This window comes from Panthera pardus, unplaced genomic scaffold (genome assembly GCF_024362965.1).
Source record: "Panthera pardus isolate Hobbes unplaced genomic scaffold, ASM2436296v1 HiC_scaffold_25, whole genome shotgun sequence".
NCBI lineage: Eukaryota > Metazoa > Chordata > Mammalia > Carnivora > Felidae > Panthera > Panthera pardus.
In genome coordinates, this window is record NW_026526821.1 from 86,412,791 (window position 1) to 86,433,493 (window position 20,703).

Sequence of the window (20,703 nt, forward strand, 5' to 3'; positions counted from 1 at the left end):
TTAAGCATCTGACTCGATTTCGGCTCAGGTCATGTTTTCACAGTTCGTAAGTTTCAGCCCTGCATCAGGCTCCATACTGACAGTGTGGAGCCTGCTTGGGATTCTCTCTCTCCCCCTCTCTCTCTGCCCCTCCCCCGCTCATACTTGCCTTCTCTCGCTCTCTCTCAAAATAAATAAACTTAAAAAAATAAAAAAATAAAAGGAGGGGAAGTCAGCTCTTCGGAGCAGAAACTGAAGTGTGGAGAAAGGTACATGGTTGGATTTCTGAGGATTTCACATTCAGGTAATTAACTTCTAAAATACAAACTAATGTGAAATCTAGCTCAAACCTTTATATGTCAACTACCTGATTCTTCTTTTAATCCAAAAGCTGGTTCCACACTAAAGAGATGAGAATGCCAAAAGATGATTTACGTAATCCCCAAGATTATTTATGGCCTTAATCTTGAATTGCTTGCCCTGTCCTTTCTTACACTCCACCCACCATCCTGATTCTCTAAGTTTCTGACTTAATGATTCAGCTTCCTGTTTCATCTTTGCCTCACCTTATCCCTAAGGCCTTTTGTTTCTTTCCTTGCTGAGGATTGCATTCCACTCTCAGTTATTCTGCCCTCAGCCACTCAAGAGTAAATAATCTGCCTACCCAGATCCCCAACTTTTATCCTCAGCACTCATGCTCCCTTCCACGGGCAAGTTCTCTGCCAGACCTACCCTGATTTTGTGAATATATCTGAGAGAGAGAGAGACAAGTGTATTAGATGATTCATCTCAAGCATGTTAGATGGCTCATTCAAGAAAATACTGGAATCACCGAAGATGGAATAAGGAGAATGACAATGAGCTAGGGCCAAATGACTAGACCTTACTCTGACATTCTAAGGCACACTTCTTAGTCCTCAAGTACTACTCTGGGTACTCCTACCCAGCACCTCATCTCAAGAGATGCTTCCAGCCCAAAGCAGTAGCACTAAGAATACATAGTAAGCAAGACCTAGGCCTTTGCCCAACAAAACTTACCATCTAGTAAGGGAGACGAATAATTACAGTATGTATAATTAAAGGTAATGCACATAGAACTGGAAGACTAAGGACAGTCATGGGGCACCAGGGTGGCTCAGTTAAGTGTACAAATCTTGATTTCAACTTAGGTCATGATTTCATGGTTCATGGGATCAAGCCCTGCATCAGGCTCTGCACTGACACACAGTAGAGCCTGCTTGAGATTCTCTATCCCTCTCTTTCAAAATAAACAAACATTAAAAAAAAAAAAAAAGACAGGTGAAGTTACACCTAAGCTGAAACTTGAAGGATGAATAGGAGATACCCAGGCAGTGGCAGAGCACTTGAGGAAAAGTGATCCTTTTTTCTTTTTTAAAGCTTATTTACTCTGAGAAGAAGCAACTGTGAGCAGGTGAGGGGCAGAGAGAGAATCAGAAGCAAGCTCTGAGCACTGTCAGCGTGGAGCCCAACATGAGCTTGATTTCACGAGCCAAGAGATCATGACCTGAGCTGAAATCAAAACTGTCACTTAACCTGAGCCACTTGGGCACCCTGAGGAAAAGTGTTCTAAGTAAAGGGAACATAATATAAAAAATTCTTGCAGCAAGAAAACACATCTGAAGAGATGGGGGGGTAGGGAAGCCAAAGTAGAAGGTGTCCTGAAGCAAATGATGCTGGGGAGACCAAAAAGGGACTCCTGAGACATGCAAAGTTGTTTTGTAATTCACTTAACAAATATTCACTGAGTGCCTACAACGTGCCAGGCATTGTTCTAGGCATTAGGAAGAGAATAGCGAATAAAACAAACAATACCCTCATTCTCAGAAAATTCTTTTTTTTAATATAAATTTATTGTCAAGTTAGCTAACACACAGTGTATACAGTGTATTCTTGTCTTCAGGAGTAGATTCCCATGATCCATCACTTACATACAACACGCAGTTCTTATCCCAACAAGTGTCCTCCTCAATGCCCATCACCCATTTTCCCTGTTCCACCAACCCCACACCCCCATCAACCCTCAGTTTGTTCTCTGTATTGAAGAGTCTCTTATGAAATGCCTTCCTCTCTGTTTGTAACTGTTTTTTTCTTCCCTTCCCCCATGGTCTTCTGTTAAATTTCTCAAATTCCACATATGAGTGAAAACATGTATCTGTCTTTCTCAGAGAATTTAATTCTAATTGAAGGAGACTAGGGATGCCTGGCTGGCTCAGTTGGTAGAACATGCAACTCTTGATCTCAGGGTCATGAGCTCAAGTCCCACACTGGGTGTGGAGCCTACTTTAAAAAACAAATTAAAAAAAATTAAAAAAAATTAATTGAAGGAGATTATAAACAAATACATGAATAAGCCAGAAAAATAACATATTAATAAGTGTTATGCAAAGATTAAAAAAGGTAATGTGATAGAAAGCATAGGAATGGCTACTTTGGAATAATTAGGTGGTCAGGGGAAGGCCTCTCTGAGAAGATGACATTTAGAAACAGGTATATCGAAACAACAAACAAACAAAAAAACAAACCACCATGCAAAGACCAAGGAAAAAGCATTCCAGATGGGGGTGACAGTACATGTAAAAGCCCAATAGCAAAATCACCGAAGTTTTTTTAAGCAGGAAAGTTAGACCATGATCATTTGTATATATTACAAAGATCACTCTGGCTACGATGTGCAGAATGGAACAGAGGTAGGGAAGGATAAAATCAAGACTGGAGGTAGATATGAGAATGGATTATGTACACTAAGATGAGAAGACCCCAACAACAACGGTGACGATGATGATGACAACAATCAATATTCACATAGCACTTACTGGGTGCCAATCTATTGTTCTAAGCATTTTATGTGTGTTAATTTATTTAGTACTCACAAATACTCTATTTTATAAATCAGAAAACTAAGGGACAAAGTACCCGCAATGAAGAAGGAAAGAAAGCAACTGGATCCAAGAAATAATGGGGAGGAAAAGTCCTAGTGATAGGCTGGTTGCTGGCTGTAGGAGGGGAAGGGAATGACTACCAGGCTTTGGGCCTATCAAGAGTGTGCTACTTACATGTGATGAGGACAATGGATGAGGAGCAAGTGGGGAAGGGCAGGAGGCTGCATTTTGCCGAGTATGCAAAACATCCTTGTGATGTTGTCTACATGAGCAGTTGGATACTGTGGTCCACAGAAAGATCTGGACATCATCCATGTGTAGATGGTTAAGTGGAGCTGTCAGAGAAGTTGAGATCACCTAGGAAGAGTATGAGGAAAAGGAAAAAAGAAGCCCTAGGAAAGAATGCTAACATTTAAAACACAACAAAAATCACTTATAGCATCAAAATGGAAATACCTTAATGTCTCTCACTAGGAAAGTAGCTATACACAGTGTATCTATTATACAAAAAAAAACTACACAGTAGCCAAAATAAAGGAGAAGTTATCTTTATGTATCAACATGAAATATTATCAAGGTACATTACTGAATCAAAGAAATACTGAAATAATACATAAAATGTGACCCCATTTGTATAAATAAACACAAAAATAACTCTTTTTCTGGGTTCATACACATGTATGTAAACACAAAGAAAAAAGTCTGGAAGCTACATTTCAAACACTAACAGGTTACCACCTTTGAGGAATACAAAAATAAGTGAAATGAGTATGGGAGGAGAACAAGAGAATTCAAAATGTCTACCGATTTTCATTTTTTTAGATTATATTACTATATTCCCTATAAAATTAAAGATCAATTTTTCAAAAATAATGGGGACCTCGGGGTGCCTGTCTGGCTCAGTCAGGTGACTGAGAAGAGAAGGTGACTCTTTTTTTGTTTTGTTTTAAAGAGAAAGAGGATGGCACAAAAACAGACACATAGACCAATGGAATAGAATAGAAACCCCAGAACTAGACCCACAAACGTATGGCCAACTCATCTTTGACAAAGCAGGAAAGAATATCCAATGGAAAAAAGACAGTCTCTTTAACAAATGGTGCTGGGAGAACTGGACAGCAACATGCAGAAGGTTGAAACCAGACCGCTTTCTCACACCATTCACAAAAATAAACTCAAAATGGATAAAGGACCTGAATGTGAGACAGGAAACCATCAAAACCCTAGAGGAGAAAGCAGGAAAAGACCTCTCTGACCTCAGCCATAGCAATCTCTTACTCGACACATCCCCAAAGGCAAGGGAATTAAAAGCAAAAATGAATTACTGGGACCTTATGAAGATAAAAAGCTTCTGCACAGCAAAGGAAACAACCAACAAAACTAAAAGGCAACCAACGGAATGGGAAAAGATATTTGCAAATGACATATCGGACAAAGGGCTAGTATCCAAAATCTATAAAGAGCTCACCAAACTCCACACCCGAAAAACAAATAACCCAGTGAAGAAATGGGCAGAAAACATGAATAGACACTTCTCTAAAAAAGACATCCGGATGGCCAACAGGCACATGAAAAGATGCTCAACGTCGCTCCTTATCAGGGAAATACAAATCAAAACCACACTCAGATATCACCTCACGCCAGTCAGAGTGGCCAAAATGAAGAAATCAGGAGACTATAGATGCTGGAGAGGATGTAGAGAAACAGGAACCCTCTTGCACTGTTGGTGGGAATGCAAATTGGTGCAGCCACTCTGGAAAACAGTGTGGAGGTTCCTCAGAAAATTAAAAATAGACCTACCCTATGACCCAGCAATAGCACTGCTAGGAATTTACCCAAGGAATACAGGAGTATTGATGCATAGGGGCACTTGTACCCCAATGTTTATAGCAGCACTCTCAACAATAGCCAAATTATGGAAAGAGCCTAAATGTCCATCAACTGATGAATGGATAAAGAAATTGTGGTTTATATACACAATGGAGTACTACATGGCAATGAGAAAGAACAAAATATGGCCCTTTGTAGCAACGTGGATGGAACTGGAGAGTGTTATGCTAAGTGAAATAAGTCATACAGAGAAAGACAGATACCATACGTTTTCACTCTTATGTGGATCCTGAGAAACTTGACAGAAACCCATGGAGGAGGGGAAGGAAAAATAAAAAGAAAAGAAAAAGAGGCTAGAGTGGGAGAGAGCCAAAGCATAAGAGACTCTTAAAAACTGAGAACAAACTGAGGGTTGATGGGGGGTGGGAGGGAGGGGAGGGTGGGTGGTGGGTATTGAGGAGGGCACCTTTTGGGATGAGCACTGGGTGTTGTATGGAAACCAATTTGACAATAAATTTCATATATTAAAAAAAAATAAAATAAAATAAAATAAAGAGAGAAAGGGACAGCGTGTGCAGCAGGGGAGAGGAGCAGAGAGAGAGCATGTGACTCTTGATCTCAGGGTTGTGAGTTTGAGCCCCACACTGGGCATAGAGCTTACTTAAAAATAATAATCATGGGAATCTCTGTTATCTTCCCCTCAATTTTTCTGTGAACCTAAAACCGTTATAAAAAAACTTAATTTGTAAAAATTTTTTTATTTTTATTTATTTATTTTGAGAGAGCGCAGGCGTGCAGAAGTGGGAGAGGGGAAGAAAGACAGGGAGACAAGGAGACAGAGAATCCCAAGCACGCTCTGCACTGTCAGCATGAAGCCTGACGCAGGGCTCAAATTAACAAACTGTGAGCTCACGACCCAAGCTGAAATCAAGAGTCCGACATCCAACTGACTGAGCCACCCAGGCGCCCCTTAATTTTTTTCCAAATGAGCAGAAGAGGGAACCTACAAAGGATATTCTTTGCTTCAGATGCTAAATTTTCTCTGTCCCTTCCACCCCAGATGGCTCTGGTGTTCAGATCTTACAGTTTCCCATCTGCCCACATCTGAGATGTTAACACCAAGCTCCCTAATTCCACCGTCTACCCTGAATCACTAGACCCAGGCCAAACCTGACCACCAATCCCCTAGCCTGGGCCAGAGTCCCAGGAGGAGAGGTCAAACACTAAAATTTTAAACAAACATGGGAGAATGAGGGGCACCTGACTGGCTCAGTCAGTAGAGCATATAACTCTTGATTTGGGGGTTGTGAGTTTGAGCCCCATGTTGAGTACAGATGCTAACTGTACTCAAGGACAAGGATCAGGTAACCTTGCTGGCCAGCAGAAGTCTCAAAGGTGGAAAAGTATTTGAAAGTCTGGAAGCAGTTTTGCAGTGCTGAGGGATGTGGCTGGGGGACAGTCAGGTAAAATCAGGGGGAAGTGGTATGGGGTGAGTTACAGAAAGAGCCAGTACCACTTATAAAGATTCCAAGCAAAGTGCTATAGCATCATGGAAACTAGTTTCACAACAAAGGGAAAAGGGGAAGCTAAATTCTGTGAAGGGGTTGGGGCAGGGCATGTGTGTCTAGGGGTATCTAGAGGAGACACTTCACATCAAAGCAGCAATTCCAGGAGGCACAGTATAAACATTTAGAAGCTGGAGCAGCAGAAAGAGGCCAAGGACTTGGCTCCTTCCTGAAAAGAATGGAGGTTCTAAAAATGAGGCGAAAAGACACTGAAATAAAACAATGTCTTTCCTTCTGTAGTAACCCAAGGCAGAGAGATCATGGCAGATCTCTGGTGACTGTACTCTTAAGTTTCAAGTGTCTGAGGATGAAAGACAACATATTTGGTCTACATGTTTTCCTGGTTACCCAAAGAAATGGCACTACCTGGGCCCTACCCAACAGGTGATTCACCATCAATTAGTCTATATCACAGCCTGCTGAACCTTACACTTCACACAGTCACATACCAGACTCTAGAAAAAAAACAACCTGGTATGAGCTGTCAAAGTTCTCTCAGTACCTGACCTCACCCGGTGGGGTAGGTTTCATTTCAAAACTGAAAGGGACTGAGGGCTGGGGAAATCCAAAGATCAACAGAGCCAGGGACAGGTGGTTCCCAGCAGAAAAGGGTCCCAGGCTGGAACTCAAAACAGAAACCAGACCACTGATAAGACACAATTTATGATGTCTGTCTCCAAGCCTTCAGATACTCATATGTTTTCCAATATTTACAATAGGGCATGACCATACTTATCCAACTCCTGACAACTAAGTATCTAGTTATCCAAGTGTTCAATAAACTTCCTGGCTTTATCAAGTTTTTCTCCCTTGCAAAACTAGCTTTATTAAGTTTTAGAGCTCTGGGTTAACTCCAGTAACTGGGATACCTTGTGAATTTTATAGTTCTTCAAATGGGCCACATTTTTATTTATTTATTTTGAGAAAGTCTCAGAGAGAGAGAGCTTGCAAGCATGAGTCGGGAGGGGAAGAAAGAAGGAGAAAAAGGAAGAATCCCAAGCAGGCTCCACACCGTCATTGCAGAGCCAGAAACATGGTTCAAACCCACAAAACGTGAGATCATGACCTAAATTGAGATCAAGAGTCAGATACTTAACCAACTGAGCCACCCAGGAGCCCCCAAATGGGCCACATTTTAATCATAATTAATTTTATCATCTCTTTGTCCTTCTTCATGTCCCCACAGACCCTCAGCAAAATTCGTGTCTCACTAAAAAATTTCCCAAGTTTTTCATGTTGGCCCTCTCAACAGAGCAATATTCAGTACAATGAAAATATAGGTCATCAAAGAAGTCAAGTTATTTGCTTGAAGTTCATTTTTAACTAGCTGCGTGACCTTGAGTAAGTCACCTTTCTGGACAGTTTCTTCTTCTGTGAAGGTTGGAAACAGATGGAAACTTCCTTGAGTTAAGAAAAGACTTAAGGGGCGCCTGGGTGGCGCAGTCGGTTAAGCGTCCGACTTCAGCCAGGTCACGATCTCGCGGCCCGTGAGTTCGAGCCCCGCGTCAGGCTCTGGGCTGATGGCTCGGAGCCTGGAGCCTGTTTCCGATTCTGTGTCTCCCTCTCTCTCTGCCCCTCCCCCGTTCATGCTCTGTCTCTCTCTGTCCCAAAAATAAATAAAAAACGTTGAAAAATTAAAAAAAAAAAAAAAAAAAAAAAAAAGAAAAGACTTAAGTTTTTAGATCTAAAAAAGGTTAACAAGGGGCAAGCAGAGTTACTTTAAAAAGAAACACACCCAAAGCATATCATGATGAAATCTAAGCATGAAGAAAAAAATTTACAAACTTCCAAAGAAAAAGGACAGGTAATTACTTACAAGGAAAAACAATCCTATTGGCACTGGACTTCCCATGTGTATCACTTGAAACTGAAGACAGGAGAAAGCTGCATGTAGACTTTGTAGTGGCAAGAACGACTATTTGAGAATCCTAAACCAAGCCAAGACATCATTCCTACATTATGATAAAATACAGGAGCACCTGGCTGGCTCAGTTGGTAGAACATGAGACTTTTGATCTCAGGGCTATAAGTTTGAGCCCCACGTTGGGTAGAGATTACTTAAAAATAAAACCTTTAAAATATACATATACATAATTGGGCACAAAAGAACCTTGAAAGTACCACCCAGGCCCCTTTTCTAAGATCACTCAGAGAAAGAAGTACCCTATTCAAATTAATATTTAAAATTGGAATAAAGCTGGGAAAGACAAAGTATACACAAGACATGTTTCCCCTCCCCCATCCCCAAAAGACCTTTTAATAAGGTTGTACCAAATGAGTTCTGATGGCCTTTCCAACTACAATCTAAAACTGTCCTGTATACAACTGCCCCTGAAAGTCTGGGTTTGTGAGTTGTTCATCACCTAGTGGCCTGATGAAGTAAATGCAATTTTGTCAAATGCCCGGATAAACTTCCAGCCATTTTGTGAGCTCTAACAGTGTGTACAGGGCAACAGTCTAATGGACATTAGATTACAAGAGTAGGAAACTGCAAACCCTTCAGACTCATATACTATTGTAGAGACTCAGCTCACCATTTATTCGTTCTCCAAAGATGTGGAAAGAGCCCATACTTTGTGCCTAACCATAAGAAGTGAAGCATAGATCTGTTGCAAGGCTGCACTTGCAAAGCAATAAAAAATAGAGACTGCTTTGTGCAGACCAATCCAAACTGAAAGCAAGTTTAGATGCTATGAGAAAACTACAAATGACTTATAAATAGGAAAAGGGTCTTCAAACATTAACAAGATTGGTATATGGAAGATGGATCATAATTATCCTAAATGGTTCCAGAAGACAGGCCTAAAACTGGTAAGTCATCTCAATTAGATTTAATTTCAAAACAAGAAATAATCTCTTACCCAAGAGAACAAGTCACATATAATGGGATTCCTCAAGAAGTAATGAGCTAGCTCCCCAGCAATGGAAGTATTCAAAAAGAACTTGGGTGATCATCTGTCAGGGGGATGATGGAAAGCGTTCCTGTAACCAGATGGCAGATAGTAGGCAAGGAGACTGACTATGGTAAAGGCTCTTTCCAACTCCAAGAGTCTACTATTCTAAAGAAAACAAAAACAGGGCACTTGGGTAGCTCAGGGGTTAAGTGTCCAATTTGATTTCGGCTCAGGTCATGATCTCACAGTTCATGAGTTCAAGCCCCACAATGGGATACTCTCTCTACCCTCTCACTCTACCCCTACCCTGCTCACACTCTCTACCAAAATTAATAAACTTAAAAAAAACTTTTTAAAGAAAAAACAAAACAAAACACCACCAATAAATAAAGAGTCCTCCCTTTGCTTTTTTTTTTTTTTAAGTTCCTACCAGGCAGTACAACATAGTGGGTTGAATACCACTTTCCACTTGAGTAACTATGGACAAATTATTTAACTCTATTTGCCTCACTTTCATTAACTGTATATTTAGAATAGTACTTACCTCATAAGATTACAATAAAGATTTAAATAACAAACTCCTGTTAAATACTAATATATACAAGTGTATCAAACTGGGAGCATGAAAAGGAAAGGTAGCTGGGGGGGGCGGGGTGGAAAGTGAAACCTAAATGTGCTGCTTGTTTTAGTTATCTGTAGCCAACTCTTAACCAAAGCATTCCTGACAGTTGCTGGCCAGAGGCTAGGTTCCCTAGGCAACCACCCTCAAAAAAGAGCCCAGACCTACCTTCTTCAGGAAAGCAATGTTCTCTGTCCTAAAATCTGGCATCTTCCCTTACACAAAGCAGACTCCCTAAAACCTCACAAATACCACCACTCCAAAATCAAGGAGTTGAGCAGGTGTTATTCTCCTTACTTCATACGGTCAATCAGAACATTAAGAGTTAGAAGGGATCTCAGAGACCATCTAGAGTGACCCTTTTGTTTAATGAATGAGGACAATGAGGCTAAGAAAAGTGAAGTCCTGGATGTGGCAAGTTGGTGACAAGGTTAGGACAAGATCACAGGCCTCCTTATTTCTAGCCCAATAGTCAAAATCTTCCCATTTTTCAGATGGGAAAATAGGACTGGACCTACTAAGCCACCTACCATATACTATATACTTTACACAGGAAAGAATAGAAACAATAGAGTGTAGAGATCAAGAATGTGGACTCTAGAGTCAGACTGTGTATTCAAATCCCAGCTCCACCACACACACTATGTGAGCTTAAGCAAGTTTCCTAATCTCTCTGTTTCTATAAAATAGGGTTAGGAGTGACTACCTCATACGGTTACATTAAGGACTAGATGAGATAATCTATGTCAAATGCATGGCACATAAAGTGCTCAATGTAGGGGCTCCTGGCTGGCCCAGTTGGGAGGGGATGCAACTTTTGATCTCGGGGTTGTGAGTTCGAGCTCCATGTTGGGTGTAGAGATTACTTAAAAATAAAATATTTACTGGGTGGCTGGGTGGCTCAGTCAGTTGAGCACCCAACTCTTGGTTTTGGCTCCGGTCATGATCCCAGGGTTATGGGACTGAGCCCCGAGTTGGGTTGTGTACTGAGCGTGGAGTCTCTTTGAGATCCTCTCTCTCCATCTGCTCCCTTCCCTGACTCGCACAAAAGAAAGAAAGAAAGAAAGAAAGAAAGAAAGAAAGAAAGAAAGAAAGAAAGAAAGAAAGAGAGAGAGAAAGAATTTTAAAAATAAATGAATAAAATAAAAAATAAAGTGCTTGATATATACACTGCTCAGCTTCTCATCATTACCAGTTGTATAAGGAGTAACAATCATAATAACAAAAGACAGTAGACAAGCTCCTACTTAGGTCCAAGAGCAGTGGGTAAGATACAGGTGTTTATTCAGCTCCATTTCCTGGCCCCAGCCAGGGAACACTCAACCCCTCAGCAGACCATAAATAACCCATCACTCATTCATTTGTTTGGATCTAAGGAACAATCACTTCAGAGAATAACCAGTACATGCTACAGTGTTAAGAGCACAGATAAAGGGGTCCCTGGGTGGCTCAGTTGGTTAAGTGTCTAACTTCAGTTCAGGTCATGATCTCCTAGTTCATGAGTTCAAGCCCTGCTTCAGGCTCTGTGCAGAGCCTGAAGCTGCTTCAGATTCTGTGTCTCCCTCTCTCTCTTCCCCTCCCCTGCCCTCACTCTCTCAAAAAATAAATTTAAAATGTTAAAAAAAAAAAAAAGAGCACAAATAAAGCTTCCATAGGTCTGAACCCAAGTGTGACCTTTAGATCTATGCTCACCTCAAGTTGGACAAAATGTGGTTCTTGTCCAGGCTCTCACCCTCAATCCATAATGGCGGTACAATGTAATGGTTAAGAAACAAGAGCGCTGAATGGGGTGCCTGGCTGGATCAGTCAGTGGCATGCAACTCCTGATCTCAAAGTTGTAAGTTCAAACCCCATGTGGAGCCTATTTAAGGAAGGAAGGAAGGAAGGAAGGAAGGAAGGAAGGAAGGAAGGAAGGAAGGAAGGAAGGAAGGGAGGGAAATGGAGTTTGACTTCCCAAACACAAATTACTGTTCTGTCATTTATATTTGCTGTGTCACTAAGGCAAATTAACTTCCCTCTTTCTAAGCCTCTGTTTCTCCATCTACTTTTATTACAATAAAATTTGGTGAGCACTTTCTATATGCCAAGTACTGTGCTTTACAGGGCTTACATCATTTAATCGTTACAACCTCATGAAGCAGTTACTATTATTACCTTCATCTTACAGAAGAGGAAGAAGAGGCAGTTTTCTCACTCAAGACCACACAGCTAGCTACTGGCAAAGCTGTGAAGTCAGTATAGAAAGTTTGACCCCAGAGTCTATGCTCTTTACTCCTACACTGCTGTACTTCTCAAGGCACCAGCCTTCATGTGGTTGCTATGCTATTAAAATAAGACAATCTACATAAAGTGCCTGGTTCATCAGTTAGACACTACTATTATTGCTGTTGTTATCATCATCAATCCCTTTGAGCCTCTTCAAATAGTACTTCCTGAACTCCAACTTCACCTAAAAGGAAATGGTTGTTTGCCTACGTAGACACCAGCTCACTGCACAGCCTGGGGTGGGGTTCTAGTATTTCACTGCCCTTCTGTAATACAAAAGTAATTACCTGAGTAGAAACACAAGGAAATATTTTCTAAAAACCTGTTACTCTATAGAAAACAATATATTAATGTATTTTTTTAAATAATCATTTTTTTTTAACGTTTAACCCTAAAGCCCAAACCCAGGACCCTAACATCTTTGTTTTTAAAAATAAAATCTTTATGGGGCTCCTGGGTGATTCAGTTAAGCAACCAACTCTTGGTTTCGGCTCAGGTCACGATCCCACGGTTTGTGAGATCGAGCCCCACGTCAAGCCCTGTGCTGACAGCGTGGAGCCTGCTTGGGATTTTCTTGTCTCCCTCTTTACTCTTCCCCTGCTCACACTCTCTCTCTCTCAAAATAAACAAACATTTAAAAATATATATATTAAAAAAAATCTTCACTACTCTCGGTAGAAATGAAACATAAGCGTATTAAAAAGTTTTTTGGGGGTTCCTGGGTAGCTCAGCTGGTTAAGCATCTGACTTTGGCTAAGGTCATGATCTCACAGTTTGTGAGTTCGAGCCCCACATCGGGCTCACTGCTGTCAACGCAGAGGCCTCTTCGGATCCTCTGTCCCCCTCTCTCTCTCGGCTCTCTGCCCCTCCCAAGCTCACACTCTCTAAATAAATAAACATAAAGAAAAAAAAAATTTTTTTTTCAGTGGCACCTGGGTGGCTCAGTTGGTTAAGCATCTGACTCTTGATTTCGGCTCAGGTCATATTCTCACAGTTTGTGAGTTCAAACCCTGCATCGAGCTCTGTGATGATAGTATACAGCCTGCTTCAGATTCTCTCTCTCCCTCTCTCTCTGCCCCTCCTCCACTAGCACACACTCTCTCTCCCTCTCTCTCAAAATAAATAAATAAACTTTAGGGACACCTGGGTGGCTCAGTCAGTTAAGTGTCTGACTTCAGCTCAGGTCATGATCTCACCATTCACGGGTTCAAGCCCCACATCAGGCTCTGTGCTGACAACTCAGGGCCTGGAGCCTGCTTCAGATTCTGTCTTCCTCTCTCTGTTCCTCCCCTGCTCTCTCAAAAATAAATAAAAGATTAAAAAAATTTAAATAAATAAACTTTTAAAAAATACTTTATAAAAAAAAAGGAAATTGTTCTCTCTTTCCCTTCTCTACTGCCCCACTCTCAAAATCAGTATTTACTCATTTCATCCTCATAAGAAGACAGACTGATGTCGGGGTGCCTGGGTGGCTCAGTCGGTTGGGCGTCTGACTTTAGCTCAGGTCATGATCTCGCAGTTTGTGAGTTCGAGCCCCACATTGAGTTCTGTGCTGGCAGCTCAGAGCCTGAAGCCTGCTTCGGATTTTGTGTCTCCTTCTCTGTTCCTCCCCCACTCGCACGCTGTCTCTGTGTCTCTCAAAAATAAAGATTAAAAAAAATTTTTTTTAATTTTTTAAAATTTTAAAAATTTTTAAAAATTTTTTAAAAAGAAGAAAGACTGATGTCATTTATCATTATCTCCATTTGACAAGTGCAGAAACTGAGGTTCTGAGAGGTTCAAGACCAAACAGTTAGTACATGGATGACCACAGTTTCTGGAAAAGAACTTTCAGATATGGAGGAAGGTAAAGATAGTAAACTCCTTCACTTATCTTGAAAAAAGTGGCTGTGACAGAGGTTCCTAGAAGATATCTAAAAAGAACCAAGACTGATAGCAGGATTTTAAAGAAGCTCCTGCTCTAATAAGACAAAACTAAACAGAAATTATAATCCAAAAAGCCAGTAATGCAGTGAGCTATCAGCAATCCTGCCCTCCCAGAACCAGTACACAAATTATTGATAAGCCTGATAAAGCAAGACTTCACCTCTGGAGAGATCCATACCCTTGCACACTAGTCCTTACCTCCACCTCCCCAATTCCAAAATGATGTAACACTTTATCCTGTTAGAGAACACAGTACTGTTCAGGTCAAAATAAGCATATTTTAGACTGAGCAACTTGAGGGCAGGAACAATATATTATTTATACATATCTTTCCCTCATTATCTGGTACACAATCCCCTATACATTCAATACGTTTTTGTTTAAAATCTGAATAAATGTATTCATTCAACTGCAATGTGCTAGACACTATTCTAAGAGATGGCAATATAGCAACAAGCAAAACAAAGTCCTAGTCATCAGGAAATTTACATTCCAGTGGCAGGTGACAAATAATAAACAGACTATAGTAGAGAGAGTCCCCAGTACAGTGCTTGGCACATAGTAGGCATCCCTCAATAAATATGTGAAGAATGAATGAATGAATAGTACCTCAAACAGTGATAAGTTCTGTGGAGAAAAATACAGCAGGAAAAGGGAAGAAGGAATGAAGAGGGCAGGAGATGGCTTTTACTTTAAATAGGATGGTCAAGGAATGTTTCACAAACTAGGTGACAAGAGCAGAAGCCTGAAGGAGGTAAGGGAGGAGACCATACTGGTAACTGGAAGAAGTATTCCAGGCAAAGAATACCACTAAGAAGTTCAAGGCTTGGCATGCTGGAGCAACTGCAAGGAGACCAATGTGTCCAGAGCACAAGGAGAAAGTGATAAAAGATGAGGTCAGAGCAGCTGGGGGAGCACTGAATATGCTATGTGGCCTCTTAGATCACTGTAAGGACTTTAATTTTTAACATGGGTGGGACCCAGTGAATAGTTTTCAGCAGAGGAGTGGAATGATTTGATATAAACTTAACAAAACGACTCTGGTCACTGTTCAGATTAGACTGAGGGAAGACAATTTAGAAGGCTATTCTAAAAGTAGCAGGGGAGGTGGTGAGAAGTGTTCAAATCCTGGATGTTTTTTAAGGTAGAGCTCATAGGACCTACTAGTAGATTAGATGAAGAGAGCAAGAAAAGGAAGAGAGTCAAGGGAGAGTCCTCCATATGTTCAATACAACTGAAACTAAAATGGGGAAGAATTGGCAGAGGTACATGTTTGAGAAGAGAAGTTCCAGAATTAATTTGCTGAATACGTTAAGCTCAAGAAGCTATTAAATAACCAAGTGGAGATGATATCTTGTAGGCAGTTGGATAGGAGTCTTGAGTTCAAGGGAAGACATCCAAGCTAGTACTATACACTTGAGAGCTGTCAGGGTATAAATGGTATTTGAGGTCTTGAAAGAGAGCACCCAGGGAATGAGTATAAACAGAGAAGGGATGCAAGGACTAATCTGAGTACTCCTTCATTAGAGGCTGAGGAGATAAGGAAGAATCAGCTAAAAGGTGGGGGGGGGGGGGGTGAGAAGGAGGGGCTGGTGAGGAGGGGGGAAACCAACAGAGTGGCATCCTGGAAGTCAAACGAAACTAATGTGCAAGGAGGGAGTTTCAGGTGCTACAGGGTCAAGAAGATGACTGAGAAATGACCACTGAATCTGTGTGCTATTTTCCAAGCATGTTCTTCCCTACTCTACATATAGTACTTTTTTTTTTCTTTTACTCCAGGTAAAATCCCAGTATTGTCCAATGAATACACATAAGGTTTTTATTTAATGCAGCTATATCCATGTCCACAACAGATTTTACATAGAGAATAATGTTAAATGCTTTGTCTGGTTGAATTAACTGTCTAACAATGTTCCCTAAGTCTTGTTTGTGCTCAATAGGGGAGATCAGAAAAATGAGCTTTAGGGGCATCTGGGTGGCTCAGTCGGTTAAGCGTCGACTTCAGCTCAGGTCACGATCTCGCGGTCCGTGAGTTCGAGCCCCGCGTCGGGCTCTGGGCTGATGGCTCAGAGCCTGGAGCCTGCTTCCAATTCTGTGTCTCCCTCTCTCTCTGCCCCTCCCCCATTCATGCTCTGTCTCTCTGTCTCAAAAATAAATAAACATTAAAAATAAATAAATAAATAAATAAATAAATAAACAAACATTAAAAAAAAAAGAGCTTTTTAAATGTATTTCTTTTGTTCTGCCATAAAGTAGCAATTATTCTTGAAATCCTTTCCCTCCCCCCTAACTCAAAGATCCTAACCAACTAAACAAAGACCCTAAACTTCCACACATACACCTCCTTAAAAACAAAGCAGAATACAATCAAATCCAAAAGTTGGATAAGAAAGGGATATGCTGGGGCGCTTGGCTGGCTCAGTCAATGGTGCATGCGACTCTTGATCTCAGGGGTTGTAAGTTTGAGCTCCACATTGGGCACAGAGATTAGTTAAAAATAAAATCCTAAAAAAAAAAAAAAAAAAAATGGCGGGGCGGGGGGATATGCTATGCCTTGCACCTTCTTTCCTTTATTGCACAGAAGTTTAATAACCATTTGCTAATTCAAAGACTGTGCTTTATTTACATTTTCTTCTTACAATCTATAGACCAGAAGTACAATTTCTGATATCTTCATCTTTTACAAAAAAATTTTTTTTAATATTTGAGAGAGAGAGAGAGAGAGCGAGCAAGCAGGGGACAGACAGAGAGACAGGGAGACATAGAATCTGAAGTAGGCTCCAGGCTCTGAGCTGTCGGCACGGAGCATGACACGGGGCTTGAACCCACAGACTGTGAGATCATGACCTGAGCAGGAAGTCAAGACGCTTAACTAAGCCATCCAGATGTCCCTCTGATACCTTCATCTTAAAAGAGAATCCTGCTACAAAATAAGGATTTAGACTTTCTGTGCTCTAGTAAGCATAATCAAGTCTCAATAATGTACACTTCTAAAGCAGTACAACAATCACGAAAAACTGGATCATGCAAACATCCTTCATACCTTCCTGAAGTGGCTTCAACTTCTGAATGGACCGCATACTCTCTGCCTTTGGGCTTTTGCTTCCCTGCCTGGAGTTACTCTTTCCTGCCCTCCACCTTGTAATCTGCCAACTTGGGACTCAGCCTAAATGTCACCTTCGCTAGGCAGTCATTCTGGATCCCCTCCAAGGCTGAATCAAGGGCCTTCTTCTAAGCCAGTAACATCCTCTGCTTACTTATATCCTAATACCTTAACATATTGTACTGCAAATCTGTTTACTTGTCCGTGTCCCTTTCCAGATCATAAACATCTTGAAGGCAAGAACAGGATCTCATTCATTTTTATATCCTTAGTGTCTGGGACATATCAAGCAATCCATAAGTATTTGCTGACTGGGGTGCCTGGCTGGCTCAGTTGGTAGAGCATGCAACTCTTGATCTTGGGGTAGTGAGTTCAAGCCCCACACTGAGAGTAAAATTAAACTTAAAAATAGTAATAATTGAAAAAAAAATTGCTGACTGAATGAACAGGATAAAATTTGACCTGGAATACTTTAATGTGATTTTTACAGCACATTTTCCTTGATAAACCAATAGGACTAAAGCTAATATTGAAACTATTGGTGTCTAATCACATCCCCAGCTGATAGTAGAAACAAATTTTCCCTACTTGATATTAGAAAAAGAAGATTCAAAAAGAGACATGGTGGTTCAGATCAGTTCATGAGTTCTCATACCAGCTGTTCTTTCTTGGTGCAAGCCTATGCTTCCCACATCACATAAGGAGCAAATGAACCTCGGAATTGTTCTCTTCATATCCGTTCCACTGATCTTGTTTTCTCCTCTTTTCTCTGCCCTTGTCTTTTTCCTTTTCTTATCTTTTTTCCTTCCTCATTTTCTTCTATACTTTACATTTGTACTCTGTTCTCATTTTTCCTTTAATTTTTCTCTGCACTCCATTCTCCATGACTTATTTCAGTCAGAGTAACCCTTGGGAATCCACAGGCATTACTTTCCCCAACCAGGAGAACTTAGACCAAGGATGTTGCTGTATTTCCTGGGCACTTTTGTAAGGCACACCAATATATTTCTTAAGTTTCTGAGAAAACTCAGTATTAACCCCATAACGGTAGCACAGGGTCACCAGTATATGAGATTATTATTGTAACTATTGTTCCTATCTACAAAGTGGGCAAGAAATATTTCGTAGGTTATACTTTGTAGTATCCCAGAAAGTGATAGGGTAAAGATCCTCTCAATTTACTATAATTTCAAATAAAAGAAAAATGAGAAGCTAAATCTGAAAGAGTAAGAGAAGAAGAAACCATGTTGGTTTTTTGTTTATTTTTTGCAAAACTGCATGTTGGTAGGGCAAATTTAAAAAGCTGTAGTACAGGGGCGCCTGGGTGGTGCAGTCGGTTAAGCATCCGACTTCAGCCAAGTCACGATCTCGCGGTCCGTGAGTTCGAGCCCCGCGTCAGGCTCTGGGCTGATGGCTCGGAGCCTGGAGCCTGTTTCCGATTCTGTGTCTCCCTCTCTCTCTCTGCCCCTCCCCCGTTCATGCTCTGTCTCTCTCTGTCCCAAAAATAAATAAAAAACGTTGAAAAAAAAAAAATTTTTTAAAAAGCTGTAGTACATTTGCTGGAAAAGGTATATTGGGGGGGCGGGGGGAGGGGGAGGGATGTGGTCCCTGCCTCCACAGCCTCATCGAGGAATAATTCCCACCACTTCCCAAACCCATAAATGTAAACATTAGACAAAAAGAGGAAAGAGCTTTTCTTAAACCAAAAGAATCAGGAACCTAACATAAATGGACTAGATGCTCTGGGACAGAAAAATAAAGGCTGGATTGAAAGCTTTCTGAGTTAAAGATAAAACTATTCCATGTGTCAAAGTTAGTGCAACTAGCATCAAAAGCCAAGGAGAGGAACAATCCACAACTAGAAGTCAAGAGACCCAGCTCAGGTCCTGACAAGCTGTGTAACCTTGGGCAAGTCACTTCATTCCTCTGATCTATAGATAGCTCTTCCATAAAACAGGCATATTTATACTTTCATGGCAAGGGTGTCTGTGATGATTAGTAAATAATGTGAAATCACTTTAAAACATTTCATAAACATGCCAATGTGAGGTAAAAGGAAGCAAAAATCCCTCCTCTGAATGGAATATAAATCCTGTGGTTCAATTTCCAAAGTCTAAGCCTGACTCACCTTCCCAAACTCATTAAACCCCTTAACTAACCTGCAGTCATTCAAATGGGAGGAGAAGAGTCATGTGTGAGGCTCCAGGGGTGGGTCAGTGACTAGTCAAATGTTCCATATCTCAGTGGCTTCATCTGTAAAATGGGTGGTGTGGAATTCAATCACGTATACACAAGATACTGCAGGTCTGAGGAAGGGAGGGGGAAATTTACCATAAGTAAAATATTTACATAATCCTCCTCCCTCCCAGAGATACCCAAGATCATCAAGTATCATCACTCCCTGGATAGAATTAGAAAACATCATTTAATCTGTTGTTTTACACGTGGGAAAACCAAAGCCCAGTTTTGAACTGGGTTGTAGACTTCTCAAAGTTAGACAGTGGGAGAGCTGGAGCTAGGGGCCAGAGCCACAGATTCCCAAGTCCAATGTCCTCTTTACCAGATCTCTGGGTCACCCATGACACCAATGCCCTGTACAACACACTATCAACACCAATGCAGATTACAATTTAATTAACAGCCAAACGTAGCCTTCAGGGGGGCGTGGGGGCTATAGGACTCTGGGGGAAACAGAGAGGCTGGGAAGGGGAAGTCTTTATTGAAGGAAGAGGTGAGTAGAATCAGGGAGGTACTCAGATAAGAAGGAATTAATGGAAAATTTCAGGCAAAAAGGCTTTAAATAGACAGGAAGAAAGACCCAACGTGTACATTTTTCTTCAGGGGAAATAAATATGTGACAGATTTAGAGACCAAAATATTTTGTTTTGTTTTAACTTTTTTTCACATTTACTTATTGTTGAGAGACAGAGAGAGACAGAGTGTGAGCAGGGGAGGGGCAGAAAAAGAGGGAAACACAGAATCCAAAGCAAGTTCCAGGCTCTGAGCTGTTAGCACAGAGCCCTATGCAGGGCTTGAACTCATGAATTGTGAGGTCATGACCTGAGCTGAAGTCAGATGCTGAACCAACTGAGCCACCCAGGCACCTCATACAGACCAGAGTATTTTGAATAAGGATATAACTCTTCATTACATAGAATTTCTCTTGTTGCCTCTTCAGTTTGTTTGTAACATTTACTAATAATTTTAATTCCCTAAACAACTCTGTCTCCCTTAAAGACAAGGCCATCTGCAGAGACCACATCTAGCTCAGTGGTAAATATACAGGCTCTGGGCTCAGACTGCCCAAATTCAAATCCATATTTTACTATTTAATAACTGTGTGTTAGACAAAATCCTTCACCTTTCTGTATCTCTGTAAAATATAAATTGCATCACTTTCATCTCAGGAGTTTTGTGAGGATTAAATGTGTATATTAATCATTTTGGTCACAACCTTATAACGGTTTGTCACTTCAGTTGTGATATACCTTTTTATTTCACGTAAACAAACAGAAATTACCAGAGTACACCACATACAGTAAAAATAAATACTGTTTTACAAAGATTTGGTTTCTGTTACATATGTCTATGCATATATGAATTATTTTGTAAAAATGTTATG

At 40.8% G+C, this 20,703-nt stretch overlaps 1 long non-coding RNA gene across 7 annotated transcripts in view; it reads right to left on the bottom strand.

Moving 5' to 3' along the window:
- LOC109262393 (uncharacterized) overlaps window positions 1–20,703 on the bottom strand; it is a 109,594-nt gene that overhangs the window by 86,321 nt on the left and 2,570 nt on the right. For all 7 annotated transcript variants that reach the window (XR_008417887.1, XR_008417881.1, XR_008417883.1 and 4 more), the window contains exons 3-4: window positions 19,241–19,387; window positions 3,054–3,236 (exon numbers count right to left, since the gene is read on the bottom strand). This is a non-coding gene — a long non-coding RNA (uncharacterized LOC109262393). The remainder of the gene's footprint in view (window positions 1–3,053; window positions 3,237–19,240; window positions 19,388–20,703) is intronic.